Source organism: Schistocerca serialis, chromosome 4 (assembly GCF_023864345.2).
Source record: "Schistocerca serialis cubense isolate TAMUIC-IGC-003099 chromosome 4, iqSchSeri2.2, whole genome shotgun sequence".
NCBI lineage: Eukaryota > Metazoa > Arthropoda > Insecta > Orthoptera > Acrididae > Schistocerca > Schistocerca serialis.
In genome coordinates, this window is record NC_064641.1 from 124,598,389 (window position 1) to 124,614,153 (window position 15,765).

Here is a 15,765-nt window from a genome sequence, read left to right on the forward strand (position 1 = left end):
AACTCTCTTCTGTTTATCCCTCATAAAATTTAATCTTACTTCTCAGGGAGTAATTACCTCCAGGTTTGGAACCACTACTGTAGAATTTATGCTTCTGTTGCCAGTTCCGGCGTTCTTACGGGTATAGTAATGTACAGGCGTGTCACTGTAATTGGCAGTGGCGTGTAGGCTCGGGCGTTTTCGGACGAGTCGCAGAATTATGACACGTTGCGGGAGCAGCCTTTTGTTTTATTGCAGTTGGGGCGCCGGCGAGGAACGCGGCTGTGTGATGCTGTCGGTGGCGCCCGGCGCCGGCGTTGCCGCGTCGCGACGCCGCGCGGGGGCGTGTCCGCCTCGCCGTGACCGCTGCTGCCCTCTGCGGCCGGCCGCTGTGCCATAGCGCACGCCTCGCCGCGCAGCGCAGGCGGAGGCGGCCGAGCGGCGCCGAGCGCGCCCGACCACACCCGACCGTCCGTGTCAGCGGCCAGTACTGCACGCGCCGCGCTGCCGGAAACACCTTACGTCGCTGCGCTCCGCCCCGCGTCGCGTCACACGTCACGCCGCGCTGAGATGAGCCACGCGCACTCTTAGGCCAGCCACGCCCGCAGCTGCGCTACAAGCCACAGCCAGCAACAGGTGGGCCCGCTCGCCTTCCCCTGCTCCGCTCTGCACAGCGTTGTGTCTCTGGCGCCTCGCTACACCGACGCACTTCCTACACCGCCATGTCGATGGATGCCGTGACGCACTCGCGGCTTGGTTCCGCGTCTGCCACAGCTCCACTCCTCGGCTTGCAGTCAGGGGAATTTCGTCCGCAATCCCTCGCGTATTTCACTCACAGCTGAAAAGCGAAAACTCCGTGTGTCTGTTTACACTCGTTAGATGTAGTCGTGAAACGGACCATTCACTCGAACACCGCACAGTTAAAGTTTTCGTCAAGCGCTGTCACAGACACTCTTCAAGACGACACACGACCGCCTCGTCAAATCGCTGTCTTCAAAATAGACTACACATGTTGTGGTGGCACTCTTGTTAACGGGTTCTGAATGAACTGGGCTTTACTAACTATCCCAGCCTCCCGTTCGTGAGTGAACAGTCTATCGAACAGGGGCCTAACACACAAGATCTCCGCTAATGCACAACGGATAATTGTTTAAGTCTTTTTGCGGCCCCAAAATTTGCACTTCACTGCCTGCGAACGCAAACAATGCGCATCATAATCCGTAACTACACTGTTGTGAAAAACTGAAGGACGACGGAAACTTTCTCTTGATGTATCACACTCAAGTGACATAGCTCGAACAAACTTAGACCGTACGTAGAACTACTACAGTATCGTTCTGAAGGTAGCTGATAGTACACAGCGAGACGAGCAGAAATGACACGTTTATTCAAAACAATAATTAAACCGATGTTACCGCGATTTGTGATGGTCCACTGAACATCATAAAAGGAGCGACATGGTTCTTAATATGGTGTGTGGTCACCGTAGACGGCAATACATGCTCTGCAATGCACTCCCACGCTGGCTGTAACGTTGTTAACGAGTTCTTGTGGTAGAAAGTGCCATTCCTCCACCAGCGCAGTTGACAACTGGTGAAATGTCGTTGTGGATTTCAGTCAGGTGAGCGGGCAGCCGAGTCAGTTCGCCGAATATCCTCTCGTTCGAAGATCTCGTCCACCTGTTGTGTTCGGTGCGGTCGCGCCTTGTCATCCATAACAACGAAGTCAGGGTCGGATACACCTCTGAAAAGACGCATATGGATAAGGAGTACAGCTTCAGAATAATGTTCACCGGTGAATATGCCGTGTTCAGTGATTTGGAGGTCAGTGCACCCATGCATCATGCTTCTGCCCACCATAACAGCTGGACCACCAAAACGATCCTGTTCTAGAATGCTGGACGAACCCTCATATGACTAGAGGTGAGACCACAGAACGCACCGCGGAACATTGTCGAACATGATCGTTTTGGTGGCCGAAGTGTTATTGTGTGGGGAGGCATGATGATGCGTGGACGTACTGACATCCAAATCTTTGAACATGGAACACTCAGCACACTGCACTGCTCTGCTTCTTCATGTGCCTCTTTTCTATCTAGTCGCCGTCTGGTGCGTGGTGGAGAGGGCTTCGTGGACCAATTGTCACTTCCCTATTCCAGTCGCAGATGCTGCGCGCAGAGAACGAAACTCTCTGATTTTGCCCTCATGAACTTTTCACGAGATATACGCAGGACAAAGCATTATATCAACACTTCTAAGAAAATACGCTCTCGAAATTTAAAGAGTAGATCACATAATTAATGCCTCTTATAGCGTCTGCCGTTGGCTTGGCTATCATCTCTGCTATGCTTCCACACTAGGACGAAGCGCCTTGCCTTTATGTGGACCATCTCTGTTTCCTGTAACAATTCCTTCTAAAATGGGTTCCACAGTGACGAAGAATATGAACGTACCGGTCAAACTAGAGTATTATAATCTACATCATTTGTGGGAGGACAACATTGCCTGAGGATTCCTCCAATGGATATCAGTGTGACATCTGCTTTTCTAGGGATTAGCTTTATGTTTAAATCGCACCGGACGCATTTACGCAGATATTTAATGGATGTGCTTCTTCGGTAATTGTGTTATTGTATATGATGATGATGATACAACCATTGAAATGTGTAATCCACCTTAAAATGAAAAGAAAGTGTATGCAATCAATGACATCGATTTGTTGTTGAATCTTAGAATATATTTTGAGGTAAAACATAGTGTGATATCTCGAATAGAATGGCTTCCTCCATGCCAGCCTCCTTGGATTCCGAAAACCTCGATCACGTGGAATTCAACTGGCAGTTTTTGCCACATGGCATCCTGAAAGCTATGGACCAAGGCCATCAGGTAGATGCAGTATTCCTCGATTTCCAAAAAAAAGGTTTTGACTCAGTTCCACATCTGCGCTTGCTATCAGAAGTGTGATGGTATGGGGTATCAAGCGAAATTTGTGACTGGACTGATTTTTTGGTAGCAAGGTCGCAGTATGTTATCTGAGATGTGTAGTCATTGACAGAAATTGATGTAATTTCAGGCGCGCCCCAGGGAAGTGTTTTGGGACTCTTCTGTTCATGTTCAATATTAATGACTGTAAAGAAAAGTTTAATCGCAACTTCCGACTTCTTTGCATACAATGCATTTGTCTACAGTGAAGTAGAGCCTGAAAAAGCCTCTCAAATATTCAATTAAATTTGGAAAGTCAACAAGCAGGTGCAAAGTTGGCAAGTTGCTTTAAATGTTCAGAAACATAAAATTTGGCACTTCACAAAAGACAGAATCGAAGAATTCTGTGACTGGAACATCAGTTCGTCCAAATACCTTAGCGTAACTGTTTGCAGAAATATGGAATGGAGCGATAACATCATCTCAGTTGTGGGTACAACAGGCGGAAGAGTTCAGTTCTTTGTAGGATAGGGGGAGAATGCAGTCAGTCTGCAAAGGAAATTCCTTGCGAAACACTCGTGCGACCCATCCTAGACTACCGTTCGTTTGCGTGGGACTCGTACCAAAAGGGGTTAACAGGTGGTGTTGGACGTATACAGAGGACTGCAGCAAGAGTGATCACAAATGCTAAAACACATAAACTAACAGACGCCTGAAGATAACCGCCTCCCCCCCCCCCCCTACCCCGCCCTGTGAAGGGCACTTGCAGAATTACAGCAACCAGTTTCAAGTGAGGAATCTGGGATATGTACAATCCCCTACGTATCGTTCCCTTAGGGACTGCGATGACAATATTCGAGTATTTACGGCGCGCACAGACGGTTTTAGGCAGAAACTCTTCCCGCGCTACATATGCAAATGGAAGAGGGCGCAACCACAATTTGTAGTTCACTGGGAAGTACCCTCTGCCGTGCAATTCACAATGGTTTGTAGAGTATAAATGTAGATATATTATATAAGCCTAGACCCATATATGATTCTCCTATAATCACATTGCCTCCCTTCGATGTGTAGAGGCGTGAAGTTTATCAATGAATCCGAACCATTCATTTGCGTGAGCGTATTCTTCATCATAAATATTTGTCACAACAGAAATTCATGTTAAGTTGTTGTTATAGCCTTCGTCCAGAGACTGTTTTAGTCCAGCTGTCCAGGCTGGCCCATCCTGTGCTAATAACAACTGCAACCGCCGTCCACTTGGACCTGTTTGCCGAAGTCGAGCATACAATTTTTACCCCCTTTACTTCTTCTGTTGCCAAATCAACTATTCTCTGATACTCTTTCTCTTCTCCTAGTCAATTTGTTGTAAAGCTCTCTGTATGTGTACCAGTTAAGATTAAGCACCGTGTCTGCAACCATCTCACTCGAGTGTAACGCACCTGTAACCACTGGCTGCAGGCGTTCCACGTCCTGTGGTACGTGTTCATTAAACGGATTGTGCAACATTGTTGTATATCCCGTACAGGTGTTTTGTGAGCAGCCTCCGTTGTAGACAAACCGGTTTGCCTGTATCCTACCAATGAATCGACGCCTGCGTTTGATACCGCGCTATTGTCCTTGCTTTCTTCCGACTCATGGACGATTTCAGCCGGCCATTCACGAAGGGATCCAGACGCTGGACGTGGAATCTCAGCCGCTGAGTCTCGTTGTAAGCTGTCTTTGAATCATTACCATCGACAGGAGATCTCAAATTGGTTCCATATTTCTAGATTTCGACAGGGCCTTTGATACCGTCCCTCACAAGGGGCTTCTGATCTCATTGGGTACCTACGAAGTATCGTTGCAGTTGTGCGACTGGACTCTTGATTTTCAGAAGGGTCACATTTCTTGGTAACTGGCGGAAAATCGTGGAGTGAAACAGAAGTGTTGTCTGGCGTTTAAAAAGGAAATGGTATAGGCCCTCTCCTGTTTCTAATTTATATACATGGTTTAGAAGACAATCTGAACAGCCATCTTACACTGAGGAGACAAAAGTCATGGGATATCGGTATGCACACGTACAGATGGCGATAGTAGCGCGTACACAAGGTATAAAAGGGCAGTGCGTTGGCAAAGGAATTTACAAACATCACCTGAATGTCCCAGTCGAGTGGTGTAATATATGGAAACTTCAAGTAAATCCACAGAAAAGCCAAGCCACCATCTTTGGTCGCACCGCTTGTGTTTCCATCGTCCAGATTTCTCTCTCTGCATCTTCAATCAACCCATCCTTCTGACTAAACAGTAAAGTATTTAGGACTAAACCTCGACAGAAAACTAACATGGAACTCACATTTCCTTACTATCCAACACAAAGCCCGAAACCAACTAAAACTACTAAGAGGCCGCATCTGGGGTCTACATCCTTACCATTATCCTCACCTATAAATGCCTGATCCACCCCATCGTAACCTATGCCAACATTGCCTGGATGTAATTAATTTTGTTTGAAAATATATTTTTATACCAGTTGAAAAGAAATTTCCTTCATAGGCACATGACTGATTGACGGGGTTATGGGATGAAACGACGAGTTCATCAAAAGTTACTTGCGTAAGATAGAGTGTCCGCTAAAAGTGGGCGGATCCAGTCAGAGGGTTCAAACTATAAAGCGAGGAAGCTAAAAATACACAGAGTAGAAGGCATAAAACAGTAGGCCAAATCTAAAAACTGGAAAAACTTAGGGATAAAAGAGCTGTCTTTGCACGGGGGAATGGTTATGGGTCCCAGTCCCAGAAAACACGGAGAGAGGCCCCAACCACAACCACCCTACCCCTGCTCCAGGAGTAAAGCAAACCCTTATAACTGAAAATAAAAACCACTTTCACTTACGAAATTAAGGACAAGTTCAACCATCCACGAATCGTACGCTAATATTAAAGACAAGGAATCTGGAAGGCTATACTTGGTGCGAAGGGCCAAAAGAAGGGGACATTGCTTGAATATATGGGATACTATCAGTCTGGCCCCACGACCACATTGTGGGGGTGGCTTTTTACACAAGAGAAAATAATGGGTGACCCTGGTATGACGGATGCGAAAACGGCATAAGACAGTGGACTCCTTGTAGGAGCCTGAATCTGTCCCTTAAAATTCTGGAAAGACATGCGCTCCTCCTCGCCTTCTGCATCCACTTACCTTCTTCAGTGTACCAACTCATCTGCTTCACACACCTTCTTCTCTTCGGATCCGATACACTAATCCCAAAAACCAGTCCCAGCACCCTGTTCCCACCCACTACTAACCAATCTAGGTACTCTGCTGCGCCACTACATCCTTATTCCTCCTTCCATGCACCTTCATGCCATATCCAACGTCTGTGGTACTTCAGACGTCGCCGCGCTGTCCGTTTGAATACATGTCTTGCTGCAAACAAGTACACTGCCTGACTCGATTTACATGACGTGTCCGTACGATCCTGTGAGCCCGAGGGAACAACATGACTGTCCTCTCGGGCGCTCGTCTTGTGGTATAGCTCACATCCTGCGTCTCCACGTACATCATACTCCGCAAGCCACTTGACGGCGTGTGGCAAAGGGTACCTCTGGTATCACTAACTGATGCCCCCTTCTGTGTTCCATTCGCAAAAGGCGCGTGGGAAGAATGACGATAAGCCTCAGTATTAGCTCCAATTCTCGTAGTGCTTTTTCGTGAGGAGTATGCAGGAGGAAGTAATACGCTCTCCAACTCTTCCCGGAAAATGCTCTCCGAAATTACAATGGAAAGCATCCTCGTGATGCACAATGCCTCTGTTCTGGCGTCTACCACTGGAGTTTGTTGAGCATATCCGTAACGCTCTCTTGACCCCGTGACGAAACGCATCGCTCTTCTTTGGATCTTCTCAAGCTTTTCTATCAGTCCTACCTGGTAAGGATCCCACACTGATAAATAATACATAAGAATCGGTCGAACAAGCGCCTTGTTAGCCACTTCCTTCGCGAATGAGTTACATTTCCTTAAGATACTGAGTCTGGGATCTGCCTTTTGCTAATACTTGCTTTATGTGGTCATTCCACTTAAAAGTCGCTCTAGATATTATGCTGCAGGTACTGTTTCCAGCAGTTTCTCATCAATAGTGAAGTTGTACAGTAGTGCATTTCTTCTCCTACGTATGCATAATATGTTACATTTAGTCAACATAAAAGTTTTCTGGGTTTGGTACCGCATTATTAGACCCAGAAGAAGGCCGCTGCAATCGTGGCCGAAGCGTTGGCTTTTCTATAGCAGCAGTAGTCTTTACATTATGACGCGGTACCAAACCCAGAAAACTTTTATGTTGACTGACTCTGGCCGCGGAAGCCTACGCAATTATATGTTACATTTATTTACTTTCAAGGTCAACTGCCAGAGCCTGCACCATTCATCAATGCTCCACAGGTCATTCTGTAAATCGATGTGTGTTCCGCCGTTGCTACCCTCTTACAGACAACCGCATCGCATTTTTTCTTCAACAATTCTTTATTGGACATAATGAGAACTACACGCCGGCCGCAGTGGCCGAGCGGTTCTAGGCGCTACAGTCTGGAACCGCGCCACCGCTACGGTCGCAGGTTCGAATCCTGCCTCGGGCATGGATGTGTGTGATGTCTTTAGGTTAGTTAGGTTTAAGTAGTTCTAAGTTCTAGGGGACTGATGACCACAGCAGTTAAGTCCCACAGTGCTCAGAGCCATTTGAACCATGAACCAGAATTACACACACGAAAGAATGGTGTTTTATATACACACCCTATTTCTCCACATAATCTGCATCCCGTTCTATGTATGGCCTTCCTCCAGCGCGAAACAAGGGCGTGTATGCCCTGTCGCTACCAGTTATTGTTCTGGTAGCAGAGCCAGTGCTTCATTGTGTGAACCACCTCCTCATTGTCTCAAAATGTCTTCCACGAAAGGCATCCTTTAATGGCCGAAAGAAGTGGAAGTCCGAGGGGGCTAGGTCAAGTGTGTCAGGTGTGACAGCCGTGGATGGTCTCCCCGACCGGTGCAAATCGTGGACCTCCGCCGAACCGCCTTCTGATGACCTCACCCTCCGTGCCCAGCGACTAACTGTACTTCTGTCGACAGCAGATACTCCATACACTTTGCACACGCGTTTGTGAACATTCCCCACAGTTTCTTTCTCTGCAGTGAGAAATTAAATGGCGGCACGTTGCTTGTAACTTACATCACCTACAGACGCCATTTTGAAACTGTCCTGGAGCTACGCTATCTGTTGGAAGTGACGGAAACTTGGCGCGTTCACTGAGGAAACTTCAGATAATACATTCGTAACGTTTCGCATTCGTAGCATTGTTTTCGTGAGAGAAAAAAAAAAAAATGCGGCGCATTAATTTCTGTGCAACCCTCGTATTTGCTTTATGTGGTCATTCCACTTAAAGTCGCTCTGGATAGTTACTCATAGATATTTTGCTGCAGGTACTGTTTCCAGGCCGCACGGGATTAGCCGAGCGTCTAGGGCGCTGCAGTCATGGACTGTGCGGCTGATCCCGGCGGAGGTTCGAGTCCTCCCTCGGGCTTAGGGACTGATGACCTTGGCAGTTAAGTCCCATAAGATTTCACACACATTTGAAGTTTTGAACTGTTTCCAGAAAATTCTCGTCAACAGTGAAGTTGTACAGTAGTGGTTTTTTTTTCCATGTGTGCACAATCTGCTACATTATTTTCTTTCAGGGTCAGCTGCCAGTGCCTGCACCATTCGTCAATCCTCTGCAGGTCATTCTGCAAATCCATGGGTCTCTGGCCTTGTTACCCTCGTATAGACAACCACATCATATGCGAGCAGTCTTGAAGAGCTGCCGACCATTTCTACCAGATCACATAGTAACGATCCTATCATACTTCCTTGTGGTACCTCCCTACATCGTTTTATTCCGTTAAGAGCAATGTGTTGAGTGTCCCTCCTGAACCCATAGATCCCATATTCGCATAACAGGCGTAAGATCCCGATCAACACCGACAGAAATGTCGCAGGATGATAAACTACAGTCCCGATAGGTCACGAACCTGCCGCTGTACAGTTGTAACATGAGCTGGTGGCAGTTTGGCTTTCTTAAAAGGTGCATATCATAATTTCCTCAAAAATAATATTCAAATGCGATTTCTGAACGAGAAACCCGTTGCGTAGTCTTTCCTTGTGTGCCGAATGTGGATGGCGTTATTCTTCCTTGCTTTGGAGGTTGCCCTGAAATGCTGAGCATATGCATGTCGGAGCATGCCGATTCGACCTTTCGTAACGCGACGCTCTCACCATGTTGCAGTTTGAGAGGCCATTAGAGAGCAAACGAGCACCGGACCGGAGTGGCAGGCAGTACAGCGAGACCCGGTCGGTATTGTAATGCACGGCGCCTGCGCCGGCAAGTGGCCGAGTTACGGTGTGAGCCTGGCTGGGGTCGCCTAATTGGCGAGAGCTGTTTCCGCCCGCCGCCCGTCTCTCTCTGTCTGCCTGTCTTGTCTGTTCCCGGCCAGTGTCCCTTGTCTGGGCGGCGAGCGTGCTAGAGCCGAGCTGCTCCCCGCAATGGCCGCAATTAACGCCACAGCAGACGTGCTAACAAGGACGAGCTCCAGGGCTGCAGAAGAAGAAGAAAAAAGACAGTACTACACAAATGCGGCGTGACGGCCAAGGTGGCGGCGTGATGGAGAAACGCTCAGTAGTGGGCGCGCCAGGAGCGCCGTTCAAAATTGGGACAGCGGCGGCGGCGGCGGTGGGATGGGGGGGTGGGGGGGTGTTGCATGCAGGGTCGTGATTTCAAAGCTCACCTGAACTGTGAAATTTTAATTTCTGTATTCGGTTCGAGAACATTCTAGAAGTATCCACAAATGGCAAGAATCATTGTACTGGAATGTTCTGTAGCTGTATATACAGGGTGGTCCATTGATCGTGACCGGGCCAAATATCTCACGAAATAAGCGTCAAACGAAAAAACTACGAAGAACGAAACTTGTCTAGCTTGAAGGGGGAAACCAGATGGCGCTGTGGTTGGCCCGCTAGATGGCGCTGCCTTAGGTCAAATGGATATCAACTGCGTTCTTTTAAATAGGAACCCCCATTTTTTATTACATATTCGTGTAGTACGTAAAGAAATATGAATGTTTTAGTTGGACTACTTTTTTCGCTTTGTGACGACTTCCCACTTCGCTGCCCCAACTTGCAACCCTCTGCCGCTAGATGGCTCAAAATTGCAGCGTGTAACACAACGGTGTCAACGTAACTACACTCCTGGAAATGGAAAAAAGAACACATTGACACCGGTGTGTCAGACCCACCATACTTGCTCCGGACACTGCGAGAGGGCTGTACAAGCAATGATCACACGCACGGCACAGCGGACACACCAGGAACCGCGGTGTTGGCCGTCGAATGACGCTAGCTGCGCAGCATTTGTGCACCGCCGCCGTCAGTGTCAGCCAGTTTGCCGTGGCATACGGAGCTCCATCGCAGTCTTTAACACTGGTAGCATGCCGCGACAGCGTGGACGTGTACCGTATGTGCAGTTGACGGACTTTGAGCGAGGGCGTATAGTGGGCATGCGGGAGGCCGGGTGGACGTGCCGCCGAATTGCTCAACACGTGGGGCGTGAGGTCTCCACAGTACATCGATGTTGTCGCCAGTGGTCGGCGGAAGGTGCACGTGCCCGTCGACTTGGGACCGGACCGCAGCGACGCACGGATGCACGCCAAGACCGTAGGATCCTACGCAGTGCCGTAGGGGACCGCACCGCCACTTCCCAGCAAATTAGGGACACTGTTGCTCCTGGGGTATCGGCGAGGACCATTCGCAACCGTCTCCATGAAGCTGGGCTACGGTCCCGCACACCGTTAGGCCGTCTTCCGCTCACGCCCCAACATCGTGCAGCCCGCCTCCAGTGGTGTCGCGACAGGCGTGAATGGAGGGACGAATGGAGACGTGTCGTCTTCAGCGATGAGAGTCGCTTCTGCCTTGGTGCCAATGATGGTCGTATGCGTGTTTGGCGCCGTGCAGGTGAGCGCCACAATCAGGACTGCATACGACCGAGGCACACAGGGCCAACACCCGGCATCATGGTGTGGGGAGCGATCTCCTACACTGGCCGTACACCACTGGTGATCGTCGAGGGGACACTGAATAGTGCACGGTACATCCAAACCGTCATCGAACCCATCGTTCTACCATTCCTAGACCGGCAAGGGAACTTGCTGTTCCAACAGGACAATGCACGTCCGCATGTATCCCGTGCCACCCAACGTGCTCTAGAAGGTGTAAGTCAACTACCCTGGCCAGCAAGATCTCCGGATCTGTCCCCCATTGAGCATGTTTGGGACTGGATGAAGCGTCGTCTCACGCGGTCTGCATGTCCAGCACGAACGCTGGTCCAACTGAGGCGCCAGGTGGAAATGGCATGGCAAGCCGTTCCACAGGACTACATCCAGCATCTCTACGATCGTCTCCATGGGAGAATAGCAGCCTGCATTGCTGCGAAAGGTGGATATACACTGTACTAGTGCCGACATTGTGCATGCTCTGTTGCCTGTGTCTCTGTGCCTGTGGTTCTGTCAGTGTGATCATGTGATGTATCTGACCCCAGGAATGTGTCAATAAAGTTTCCCCTTCCTGGGACAATGAATTCACGGTGTTCTTATTTCAATTTCCAGGAGTGTATACCGGAACGTGAAAACAGCTTTCTGTAATGGAGTTTCCAACCGCAGAAGAGTTCGACCACGCATGGAGCACCTTGTGCTTCAGCATGATAATGCCGGTCTACGTACGAGCGCTACATCTGTAACAATCCTACGCCTTGGGTTGACTGTCACCGATCAACCTACATACAGACCTGACTTGGTCTTATTTGGTTTTCATCTGTTTCCAAAATTTAAAGAACACCTTCGAAGACTTCACTTTCATAGTGGTGAAGCGGTGCAAGCAGAGGTGAGGTTGTGGCTGTGTCAGCAAAGTCAAACATTGTAAAGTAACGGTATCAATGAGGTAGTCTCTTGTTGAGAGAAATGTATTCGACGCCAGGGTGACCATGCTGAAAAATAAATATGTACACATGAAGAATAAAAACGTAGAATGTTAACAAAGTTTGTTTTATTTAAAGATCTGTAAGAGTTTTCACATAAATTCGGTGACATTTCTCTTCAACACGGCCTCACAGGAATGGAAGAGGAAGTAAATGAATTTGAAATGGGAGAGACGATGTTGCGAAAAAAATTTGATAGACCACAGAAAGACCTAAGTCCAAAGAAGATCCCTACGGCAGACAGTAGTTCCTCAGAAATATTACCGAACCATCAAAGTAATGAATCATGGTTGCAAAATACTGACGAATTATTTACGGAAAAATGGAAAGTCAGGTAGAAGCTGATCTCGGGGAAGACCAGTTTGGGTGCCGTAAAAGCAATTCTGAAACTAGGTCTTAATTTAGAAGATAGGTTGAGAAAAGGGAAACGTACGTTTATAGTTTTTATAGATTTAGAGAAAGCTTTTGACGGTGTGGATAGGACAACACTCTTTGAAATTCGGAAGGTAGCAGCGATAAAATACAGGGACCGAAATATTGTTTCGAACGAGTACAGAAACCAGACGGCAGTTATAACAGTCGAGGGACAGGAAAGGAAGCAGTGTTTGAGAAGGCATTGAGACAGGGTTGTAGCCTATCCCCGATGTAATTCAATCTGTACACTGATCAAACATCAAGGGAACGGAAAGAGTAATTTGGAAAGTGAATTAAAGTTCAGGATAAGAATTTAAACTTTAAGGTTACTCATCGACATCGCAATTCTGTCAAAGACTGCAAAGAACTTGGAAGAGTGGTGTAACGGAACTGATAACGTCTGAAAAACTGCTTGTACATCAACAAAAGTGAAGTCAAGGTAATGGAATTTAGTCCAGTGAAATCAGGCGATGCTGAAGGATTTCAGTTAGTAAATGAGACAAATAAAGTAGCAGATAAGTTTTGCTATTTTGCCAGCAAAATAACTTACAACGGCTGAAGCAGAGAGAATATAAAATGCAGACTGGCAACGGGAATAAGAGTTTCTGTAGCCTTGTACGGAAATGAAACATGGACCACAAGTAGTCCATACAGGAAGAGATAGAAGATTTTGAAGTGTGGTGTTAAGACGAATGCTGAAGATTAGGTGGATAGTTCGGATATTTAATGAAGAGGTTCTGAATCTAACTGGGGAGAAATGAAATGTGTGGCACAACTTGATAGAAAGAAGGGGTCGATTGATTGGACACAACCTAAACCATGAAAGATTATATACACCGAAGAGCTAAACAAACTGTTACACCTACCTAATACCATGTAGGACCCCGGCGAAAACACAGGAAAGCCGCAACACGACGTGGCATAGCACGCAGGGATGCCGCAACACGACGTGGTAAGGAGTAGACTAATGTCTGAAGTAGTGCTGGAGGGATTGACACCATGAATCCTGCAGGACTGTACTTAAATCCGTAAGAGTGCGATGGGGTGGAAATCTCTTCTGAACAGCACGTTGCAAGGCAATAATGTTCATGTCTTGGGAGTTTGTTGGCCAGCGGAAGTGTTATACTCAAAAGAGTGTTCTTGGGGCCACTCTGTGGCCCCCCCTGCGGGTTCGGGGGTTAGAATAGGCCCGCGGTATTCCTGCCTGTCGTAAGAGGCGACTAAAAGGAGTCTCCAACGTTTCGGCCTTATGTGATGGTCCCCTCTCGGGTTTGACCTCCATCTATCTAAATTATTCCGAAGAGCGAGCCAATTGGGGAAGGGCACCTTACGTGGTGCACTGTATCCTTCGTGCAATTAGACCTATAGCCGTCTTTCTCGTCGTTGCAATGGTGTCCCGCTCGTTTTCGATCTCTTGGGCGATTACCACGCTGCACTCTGCAGTGTTTCTTTTAACTGTGACGACGACCTTGGCCATTTTTGCACCTAAGATCCAGCACGGTAGCCAGTCCGTTGTGGTGGGGTCGCCATGTACCCTCTTGGTTGTAGCCCCCTGACAACACAGGGATCGCTCTACTGATGCCTGCGCCGTTCACTCCCCACGTATGCCAAGGAGTAGATGCCCATCTCCCTGGGGCATCAGGACTCCCGGCAATGGCCATCCTGCCAGGTGGCCTTTGCTGTGGCTGGGTGGCGCCCGTGGGGAGGGCCCTTGGTCGGAGTAGGTGGCATCAGGGCGGATGACCCGCAATGAAGCGTGGTACATCATCTATCGCTGGTGGGCCTCCACCAGCAGTCTCTAAGCGATCGAGGTCTAACCTCAACGTGAAGAAATTGGATCAGAGATCGTTTCCCTCCCTAGCTACTCCATGGGAGGAACGACTTGCTAAAGAAGGCAGTGGAGAATATTCACCCCGGTACCTCGTGTGTACGCGGGTTGATGGAGAATCTTTCATGTCGACCAAGCCCCAGTTTTTTGTGGAGCATTTAGAGGACAAGTTCGGGGAGGTGGAGGGCCTGTCCAAGATGCGCTCTGGTTCTGTGCTCATCAAAACGGCATCCTCTGCCCAGTCACGGAGGTTGCTCAATTGTGACAAGTTGGGGGATGTTTCCGTTAGCATCACGCCGCATAAGAGTCTCAACATGGTCCAGGGTATTATATTCCACAGGGATCTTCTTCTGCAGTCCGACGATGAATTACGCGCCAACCTCGAACGACGAGGTGTTCACTTCGTCCGGCGCGTCCATCGGGGTCCGAGGGATAATCAGGTAGCCACCGGTGCCTTCATCTTGGCCTTTGAGGGTGATGTCTTACCCGAAAAGGTTAAGGTGATGGTTTACCGTTGTGATGTGAAACCATATATCCCTCCTCCGATGCGGTGTTTTAAATGCTGGAAGTTCGGGCACATGTCATCTCGCTGTACTTCCAGCATCACGTGTCGGGATTGCGGACGTCCTTCGCATCCTGATACTCCATGTGCTCCGCCTCCCATTTGTGTTAACTGTGGAGAACACCATTCCCCCTGCTCACCGGACTGTCGGATCTTCCAGAAGGAAAGGAAGATAATGGAATATAAGACCCTGGACCGCCTGACCTACACCGCGGCAATGCGGAAATATGAGCGGCTACATCCCGTGCCCATGACATCCACCTATGCCGCTGCTGCACAAGCAGTCCGATCCTCTCCCGTGTCGTCACGTATTGCTGCCTCTCAGCTATGTCTCAATGCACCGGCCCCCTTGGTTGTGGGGGGCACTTCGCCCACTGTTGCTCCATCTACTCCAGGAGCAACACCACCCCAACCATCGGGGACAATCGTCCCCCCTTCCCAGCCGGAGAACCGTAGGGCTTCTTTGGCCACTCCAGCCAGGAAGGGGTCCCTTGGGGCCCTCCCTTCCCAGGCTTTGCCCAGTGTCAAAGCGGACCCACGAAAAGTTTTGAAACAACAACCGGTCGCTGGTCATAGGGCTTCACGGTCGTCGTCCGTCCCTGAGACTGACCCAGTGGGGCCCTCCCAGCCAGACCCTCCCAAGGCACAGCGTGCGAAGCCGTTGAAGAAAAAGGCTCCCAAGCAACCTGACATTGCGGTGGCACCTGTCCCACCGCCACCCTCAAACTCTGCGTCTGAGGACGAGGTGGAGATCCTGGCGTCCGCTGAGGACCTTGATCTCGCCAGTCCCTCCGGTGCCATGGAAAGCACTGGCGCAGGTGCTCACTTGGAGGCAGCAGGTGACCCAGCGGCGTAATCTGCCTTCCCAGTCCCGTCACGCCTTTCCCAGCCATGGACAACACCATCCTCCAGTGGAACTGCAGCGGTTTCTTCCACCATCTAGCTGAGCTCCGCCAACTTATCAGCCTTCACCCTTTCTTCTGCATTGCTCTCCAGGAAACTTGGTTTCCAGCAATGCGAACCCCCGCC

General features: G+C 49.0%; 1 protein-coding gene across 1 annotated transcript in view; it reads left to right on the forward strand.

Moving 5' to 3' along the window:
* Nucleotides 1-480: 480 nt before the first annotated feature.
* LOC126473695 (protein N-terminal asparagine amidohydrolase) overlaps nt 481-15,765 on the forward strand; it is a 240,004-nt gene continuing 224,719 nt past the window's right edge. The window contains exon 1 of the mRNA XM_050100934.1: nt 481-615. The gene's annotated coding sequence lies outside the window, so the exon portion shown is untranslated. The remainder of the gene's footprint in view (nt 616-15,765) is intronic.